The 9,334-nt window shown below is 33.4% G+C and overlaps 1 non-coding gene across 1 annotated transcript; it reads left to right on the top strand.

Moving 5' to 3' along the window:
* The first annotated feature begins 2,516 nt into the window (after positions 1–2,516).
* On the top strand, positions 2,517–2,621 carry LOC112793998 (small nucleolar RNA R71). Its single transcript, XR_003198681.1, has one exon. It is a non-coding gene; the product is annotated as a small nucleolar RNA R71 (small nucleolar RNA).
* The last annotated feature ends 6,713 nt before the right edge of the window (positions 2,622–9,334 follow it).

Below are 9,334 nucleotides of genomic sequence, written 5' to 3'. Positions count from 1 at the left end.
TGTGTGAAAATGAAGAAGGATAGAGGGGTTTATATAGTGGAGGGAGAGGGGTTAAGGTTCATCCATATTAGGTGGGTTTGGATGGGAAAGGGATTTTGAATTTGAAGGTAGGTGGGGTTTATGGGGAAGAGTGGATGGATGTGAGTGGTGAAGAGGTGATGGGGAAGAGAGATTGAGGTGATTGGTGAAGGGTTTTTGGGGAAGAGTGTTATTGGATTGTGTGAAGAAGAGAGAAGGTAAATTGAGGTAGGTAGGGATCCTATGGGGTCCACATATCCTGAGATGATCCTGTGGGGTTCACAGATCCTGAGGTGTCAAGGATTATCAGTCCTGCATCAATGAGGCGTGTAAAATGCCCTCTGCATGCAATCCTGGCATTTAACTCCAGATTGATGCTTGTTTCTAGCCTTAAACACCAGTTCTATGCTTGTCTTGGGCATTCAACGCCAGTTTGCAGCATGTTTCTGGCGTTGAACGCCAGTTCCATGCTTGTTTCTGGTGTTTAACGCCAGCTCTCCTCAAGGTGTAATCCTGGCGTTTAAACGCCAGATTGTTGCTTGTTTCTGGCGTTCAACGCCAGATTCATGCTCTGTTCTGGCGTTGAACGCCAGCCAGATGCTCCTTACTGGCGTTCAAACGCCAGTAAGCTCTTCCTCCAGGGTGTGCTGTTTCTTCTGTTGTTTTTGATTCTGTTTTTAATTTTAGTATTTGTTTTGTGGCTCTCCATGATCATGAACCTAATAAAACATAAAAGAAAAAATAAAATAAAAATAAAATTAGATAAATAAAAATTGGGTTGCCTCCCAATAAGCGCTTCTTTAATGTCACTAGCTTGACAGTATGCTCTCATGGAGCTTCACAGGTGATCAGGTCAATGTTGTGGACTCCCAACACCAAACTTAGAGTTTGAATGTGGGTGTTCAATACCAAACTTAGAGTTTGATTGTGGGGGCTTTGTTTGACTCTGTATTGAGAGAAACTTTTCATGCTTCCTCTCTATGGTTGTAGAGGAATATCCTTGAACTTTAAACACAAGGTAGTCCCTATAATTGAAGGACTAGCTCTCCTCTGTCAACATCAATCACAGCTCCTACTGTGGCTGGGAAGGGTCTTCCAAGGATGATGCATTCATCCTCCTCCTTTCTAGTGTCTAAGATTATGAAATCAGCAGGGATGTAAAGGCCTTTAACCTTTACTAACACGTCCTCTACCAATCCATAAGCTTGTCTTACTGACTTGTCTGCCATTTGTAATGAGAATGTGGCAGCCTATACCTCAAAGATCCCTAGTTTCTCCATTACAGAGAGTGGCATAAGATTTATACCTGACCCCAGGTCACACAGAGCCTTCTCAAAGATCATGGTGCCTATGGTACAGGGTATTAGGAATTTACCAGGATATTGTTTCTTTTGAGGTAAAGTTTGTTGAACCCATGTATCTAGTTCACTAACGAGCAAGGGAGGTGCATCTTCCCAAGTCTCATTACCAAACAACTTGGCATTCAGCTTCATGATAGCTCCTAGATAATGAGCAACTTGTTCTCCAGTTACGTCTTCATCCTCTTCAGAGGAAGAATAGTTTTCAGAGCTCATGAATGGCAGAAGGAGGTTTAAAGGAATCTCTGTGGTCTCTATATGAGCCTCAGATTCCTTTAGGTCCTCAATAGGGAACTCCTTCTTGTCTGGGAGACGTCCCATGAGGTCTTCCTCATTGGGATTCAAATCCTCCCCTTCCTCTCTAGGTTCGGCCATTTTGATTATATCAATGGCCTTGCACTCTCTTTTTGGATTCTCTTTAGTATTACTTGGGAGAGTACTAGGAAGAGTTTCAGTGATTTTCTTACTCAGCTGGCCCACTTGTGCCTCCAAATTTCTGATGGAGGACCTTGTTTCACTCATGAAACTTAAAGTGGCCTTAGACAGATCAGAGACTATATTTTTTAAGCTAGAGGAGCTTTGCTCAGAATTCTCTGTCTGTTGTTGAGAAGATGATGGAAAAGGCTTGCTATTGTTAAGCCAGTTTCTTCCACCATTATTAAAGCCTTGTTGAGGCTTTTGTTGATCCTTCCATGAGAAATTTGGATGATTTCTCCATGAGAAATTATAGGTGTTTCCATAAGGTTCACCCATGTAATTTACCTCTGCTATTGCAGGGTTCTCAGGATCATAGGCTTCTTCTTCAGAAGATGCCTCTTTAGTACTGTTGGATGCATTTTGCCATCCATTCAGACTTTGAGAAATCATGTTGACTTGCTGAGTCAACATTTTGTTCTGAGCCAATATAGCATTCAGAGCATCAATCTCAAGAACTTCCTTCCTCTGAGGCGTCCCATTATTCATAGAATTCCTCTCAGAAGTGTACATGAATTGGTTATTTGCAACCATGCAATAAGTTTTTGAGATTCTGCAGGTGTTTTCTTTAGGTGAATGGATCCACCTGCAGAATGGTCCAGTGACATCTTAGAGAACTCAGATAGACCATAATAGAATATATCCAAAATGGTCCACTCTAAAAGCATGTCAAAAAGGACACCTTTTGGTCATCTGCTTGTATCTTTCCCAAGCTTCATAGAGGGATTCACCATCTTTTTGTTTGAAGGTCTGAACATCCACTCTAAGCTTGCTCACCTTTTGAGGAGGAAAGAACTTAGCCAAGAAGGTCATGACCAGCTTATCCCAAGAGTCCAGGCTATCTTTAGGTTGTGAGTCCAACCATATTCTAGCTCTGTCTCTAACAGCAAAAGGGAAAAGCATGAGCCTGTAGACTTCAGGATCTACTCCATTAGTCTTAACAGTCTCACAAATCTTCAAGAACTCAGTTAAAAATTGGTAGGGTTCTTCTGATGGAAGTCCATGGAACTTGCAGTTTTGTAGCAGTAGAGCAACTAGTTGAGGTTTCAGCTCAAAATTGTTTGCTCCAATGGCAGGGATTGAGATGCTTCTTCCATCAAACTTGGAAGTAGGTGTAGTATAATCACCAAGCATCCTTCTTGCATTATTATTTTTGGCTGCCATCTCCTCTTCCTTTTCGAAAATTTTTGTAAGGTTGTCTCTAGATTGTTGTAATTTAGCTTCTCTTAGTTTCCTCTTCAGAGTCCTTTTAGGTTCAGGGTCTGCTTCAACAAGAATATTCTTGTCCCTGCTCTTGCAAGGGAACAAAAAAGGGTCCATCTACTGTACAGATGCATTTTTGTACAGATTTACAGATTTTGATTTAAAAGCGTATCACTAAAAGTGTTGCTTAAAGAGAAAGTGTTACCCTTAATCGTTAACTTGGCTCTGAGACCAATTTTTAAAGTCGTCTTTTCTTTTAATTTTCTTTTTCGAAATTTCTATTAACTCTTCGAATAATTTGCCAATTCATAATAAAAAGTATTGACCGTATTACTAGTATTTATAATTCTGATTTTTATAGTTTTTCAATCTTGTTTTAGTTTATAATATTCTTTTTTGCATGGATTATTGTATATAAAATATTTTATCTGTTTGTCTTTTTCTTTAATATAATTTCTTAAATCCTCAAAAACTTCTTTTATTTCTACACTTTCTGTTGTTTCTAAATATCTTTTTAATTTTTCAACTTCATTTTCCATTTTTTCTTTTAACAGCTTTAATTCTTTTAAGTCATAATATGGTTTTCCAAGCATTTATAAATTTTTTAGGTTTAACTCCAACTTGTTTATATTTATTCTTATTTCTATCCTTTTTATTATAAGGTCATTAATTTCGATCTGAAGATTATTTAATTTCCTTTTATACTCCTTTATTTTACTTTTTAATTTTTTCGCCCTTTTCCTTTTTATTTTATTTTCTGGTCTTTCAATCTTTGTATGCTTCATTATTTATCTTAGAATTTCTGCAAATTCTATCATCGATTCATCACTATTTTCTAGAGATTCTATTAATTTTTCTAGCTCTTCGACTTCTCTTTTTAACTTGTCATAGATTATTTTTAGAGCTTCAAATGCTCTTTGATTTATTTCAGAAAACTGTAAATAATTCAACCGATTTTCTCTTTCAAAGAGCTCTTGTTTCTTGTCTTGATAAGTTACATATATTTTTTCTTTATTTATTGTCATAATTTAATGTTTAGGGTTTCATTTAATTTTTCAACCTTTTTTGTTAATTCTTTTATTTCAGAATTTTCTTCTTTAATCTTTAACTTGGATAAACTTAAAGGGCTATTAATTTTAGATTCTCTTATTTGAAAATTCGATGAAACTAATTTTCTTGATGGTTCTTTTAATAATAGAACTGGGTTTTCAATAGCTTTATATTTTGGTATTTCTGTTTTTACAATTTTCTGAAATAATTCATCAACATAAATTCTTTCTCTGTTTTTAAATATTATACTATGATGGCTATTTGTTAAAGCATAATTTATTGCATATGCAATTGAAAAAGGTTCATCGTCTTGTTCCATTAGATTCTTTCTATGAAATTTATAAGCCAAACTTATAGATCTTCCAAGGTTTTCAGTTGATAAAGGTATAGCATATCCAAGATGGGCATTGAATTTAACATTTACGTTTGCCAAGTTTCCATGAACAATTCCAATTATTTGATCTATTGGGTCATCAGTAATTCTTTTGTCACAGATTGCTAAGCTTATTGGTGAATTAATTCCTTTCATATATGTAGATTTGATTAAGACTTGTATAGTACTAATATGAATCCATCCAATTTTAGATCTTTTTTGTTGATCCTTAATTTTCTCAATCTGTTTACTCAATTCTTCATCATTTATCAAAGCTATTTCAAGTTCTCCATTGGCGGATTTTATCTTTATAGGGGCTTCAAGTTGAATTTTTCCATAGTATATTATATTTTTTCTATTAAAAACTTCTTTTAAAAGATTTTTTTTATTAAAATTTTCATTTGATTTGAGATTTAATTATGTTTTTAGAACAGCCTGTTTTTCATTATCTAATAAAGCAGTTAATCTATAATAATCAGATTCTTCTGTTAATTCTAAGCTTTCTAAATAATTCATAACTAAGAGATTAGGATAAAGGCGTACCTTTCTGGATAAAAACTTCCTTTATTTAGTATATTTTACATAAGATGTTTTTATCTCCAGAGGGGAGATTGTAGATACTAACTCCAGAGGGGAGTTTAGAATTGGTTTTCCCTAAGGGAATTCTTCTTCAGACTATAGAATCGCCTCGGCAGCTTCCTCCTTGCTCTCCTAGCATATGAGTACTCTTAGCCTCCTGCTTTCTATTGTCTGATACCTTCTACAATTGCCTAAGCAACCTATTTATAATAGTTGGGTTTGATGGACAATTCCCATCCTTACCCTTCTTATGACGTCATTGCTTACGTCATTGTTTGCTATCTTGCACCAGCTACATTGTTGGTGCTTTATGACCTAAGTGCTTACGTCACTATGCAATAATGTTGAGAGATGCTTCAGATGTGCTGTCCTCCTCTTTCATCATGTGACCTTCAGATGCGTTGTCTTCTTCCTTTATCATGTGGGTTGATTCCATTTTATTATTGCTTTCTTCATATATCTCTGAGGCACATAGCTGGCACTTGTGGTCTTCTCTGTCTTTTATTAAATAGCAGAGATTCCTCTTTATCCCTTCAGGGAGCTTTTCTAAAATTCCAGATAAGTTGTAGAATGCTGATTTAAATGCCACCAAGAGTCTCATCTCTCTTTCTTCAATTTCATTTCTTTTACTGGACACAAGCAGAGTATTTCTACTTTTATAATTAATCCTTGTGTGAGATTCCTTTGTTATTTTTTGAGTTCTTTCAAAGACCCTTGCTAATGTGCTGGCTAGCCTTCCTTCATGATTGTAAATTGTTAAATCTTGAATCTGATCAATTGGTTGAAAATTTCCTGGGAAGACGGACATGAATATTACTTGGTGTGCTGGAACCAAGCATTCTTCTTCTTCATTAAAAATAGGTTGACTGTTTGTAAATTTTAGGGATATATCCCTTGGATTTACATTGTCAATCATATTTTTAAATCTCTTTACTGCATGAATGAATCCTGCAGGAAACTCACTAATAATTTTTAGATCATTAAAAATTAAAATTGTATCAATTAATCCAGACTGGAAAAACTGATAGGTGTCAGATGGGGAAGCATCTGAAAATATAACCAGCTTTGTTAGCTGTTCTTTGGCAATAGGATAATATCCCAAGATTGCCCTTTTTTCTTCAGTCCAATTTAGGACTATGTTAAGGGTTTCTCTGAGATTTGATCTACAGACCCTTTTCTTTTCCTTGATTTCAGCCCTTGTAGGAATGTTTCTTATTATCCCTGTTCTCTGGGTTTGAATTGGAGCTTTATCTGCTCTTTTTAGGGTTTGCTCTGGATGAAAAGCTTCATATTCCCTGAAGGATTCCTTTGCTTCGTCCAGTGTTAAAAACCCTTCTTTATGAATTATCCTTGATTGATGTGTAAATGGTGCTGCTTTTTCCCAGGCATCATATACTCCCTTCATGGGGCCATTATAAATTACATAATATTTTTTATCTTGGGTGGATTTTTTGATAATTTCAGCAATTGTTTTATTTTCTGAAATTTTTTCTTCACCTGATTTGTCCACCACGCTTAGCTGGCTGAACTCTGATGGTTTTGGTTGTTGTGTTGATTTCATTGCTTCGATGGCCTTCTTGAGGGATTGGATCTATGTCCTTATTTGCTGACAATGCTTGCATTTTTCGAGTTCTTGTTCATATTTTTGAATTTCTTGATCTAATGCGTTGTAGATGAACTCCATTCTCTTGTTAATGTATCTACAATAACATTTTTGTCACCTTTAATATATTCAATTTTTATTGGATATTGTAACAAAAATAATTGCCATCTTACCAATCGTCCATGATTATAATCAACTTTTAAATTATATCGTATGAAACCTGTTAGGTAACTTGAATCTGTCCTTAATGTAAATTCTCTGGGTAGTAAATCAATTTTCCATTTCTTAAGAGATTTAATTGCTGCCAGAGTTTCCTTTTCATGAGTAGTATATCTCTGTTTTGTTGGAGTAAAAGTCCCTGAAATATATCTGCAAAGTAATTCCTTTGGGGAATATTTAGAATCTAGTGATTCTTTTTCTTGTTCCAGACTTTTTATAGCTTTCTTAGCTTTTAGACATCCTGACCAGGTTATGTCTGAAGCATCTGTTTCTACTATTAAGTAGTCATTTTCTTCTGGAATATAAAGTTTTGGAAGTTTTTCACACAATTCTTTAATTCTTTGAATTTGCATACTATCTTTTTCATCCCATTTCCATACTTTTTTAGTACTTATGTTTGGAAATAAGCTTTTAGTGTATTCTGTTATATTCTTTAAAAATCCTTGATCAGAAATATAATTTATACACCCTAAAAATCTTTGTAATTGTTTTCTATCTTCTATTTTATTAGGAAATAAATTTACCTTTTCTAGAATATTTGGTTGAAGTTTTAGCTTTCCTTGAGTGGATAGAATCAATCCAAGAAACTCTATTTCTTGTTTTGCTATTCTTGCTTTCTTTTTGCTAAGAACTAATCCTTTTTCTTTACATCTTTCTAAAACTATTAATAATTTTTGAAGATGATCTTCTTTATCTTGTTTTGTAAAAATTAGTATATCATCAATGTACACTAAAACAAATTCATTTAACTCTTTTAGATTTTCTTCCATAAATCTTTGATAAATACCTGGGGCTTGTTTTAATCCGAATGGTAATACATTCCATTCATAGAGCAACACACTTGTTGATTCTTTTGTTGGGCAAGTAAAAGCAGTTAATTTTTTTGTTTCTTCGTCTAAACGAAGTTGCCAATATCCTGATTTTGCATCAAGAGATGAAAACTAAGTTGCTCCTTTGATTTTTTCTAAAATAGAATCTTTTCTTGGAAGTTTATGAGCATCACCAATAGTTGCTTCATTCATCTTCTTATAATTAATAACCATTCTTCATTTTCCTCTTTTAATTTCATTATTGTTTTCGACATAAAAGGCTGGAGCCGCATGAGGACTTTTACTTAATCTTATAATTCCTTTTTCCAAAAGATCTCTACATTCTAATGAGAACTCTTCTCTATCTCTCGCGGAATAAAGAATTTTATTTGGAACATTTATCTCTTTTGTAGGATCTTTTAATTTAATGCTTACTAATTCGTTATTTGTATTTTTAATATCTAAAGGATTTTCAGCACAAATTTCATCCAAAAGTTCTTCTATCTTTATTTCAAGATTATTTTTTGGAATGTTTATCTAAAAGTATAAATTTAAATAACATGTTTCTAATATAGAAAATATTCTAAATTTTAGGATCTTATCTATAGTAGTAGTTGGTATTTTTATACGTTTTGATTTTTGATTTATTGAAGAATCGTGTGGAGCTTTTAAAACTATATATGTTAATTCTTGAATGAATGGATGATATAGCTTTAAAAAGTTATTTCCTATGATAAAATCCATTCCATAATCTAACATATATATAGATGGAACAATGAACCTATAATTTTGAATAAAAAATTCAACCATCTCTGCTTTTTGGTCAATTTTATGTGTTGATTTGTCAGCTATTCTAACTCTTAATAGTTTCTTTAATTTTTTCCAATCAAGTTTTATATTTGAACTAGCAAAGCATTATGTTGCTCCAGAATCTATGAAAGCATTTATAAACTTTTCTGTTATTTTTATAGTAATAAATGTGGCATTATTACTCAGTCTCTGAGTCTGTTTCCGAGACATATTCAAAAATATAGTCTAAGTTATCATCAGATTCCTCTAATGGTTCCATGAAACAAGACTTAGCAATTTCTATTTGTTTAGTAAGATCCTTTTTATCCTTCTTTTTCGGGCATTCATTTGCATAGTGTCCTTCTTCTTGGCAACACCAACACTTACAATTTTCTTTTTTATTCGGGCAATAGTCATTTCTTTGTCTTTTGTTTTTATCGTTATTTCTTTTTCTAAAATACCTCTTTTTTCTCCAGTTTGGATGGTATTTTCTTTTTCTTTGAAAATTTTTATTAAGACCATATTTTTGGGGTATCTCTTCATTATCCTGACAACAAATTCTAATTATATTCGCAAATCTTTTTTGAGTTGCTTCTTGCATACAATGTTCTTTTATTTCCTCTCTTATTGCAGAGGTTGCTCCATCAAAATTATTTTCAATTGTCCCTCTATTTATTTCTCTTATAAATCTTCCCATTATAAATTCATTAGCAGGATATGAAAGTTTTGTTATATACATACTAAGATAATGATTTTTATCTTCTTCTTTTAATTTGTAATAATGTATTCTATATTCGCATATATAAGATTCCACATTACATAGATCATATATCTGAATATTAGCTAAATGGTTTTTTGC

The sequence above is a fragment of the Arachis hypogaea genome, chromosome 3, assembly GCF_003086295.3.
Source record: "Arachis hypogaea cultivar Tifrunner chromosome 3, arahy.Tifrunner.gnm2.J5K5, whole genome shotgun sequence".
Classification (NCBI taxonomy): domain Eukaryota; kingdom Viridiplantae; phylum Streptophyta; class Magnoliopsida; order Fabales; family Fabaceae; genus Arachis; species Arachis hypogaea.
Note: the sequence above shows the minus strand (reverse complement) of the source record. Positions and strands in the feature narration are given on the sequence as shown.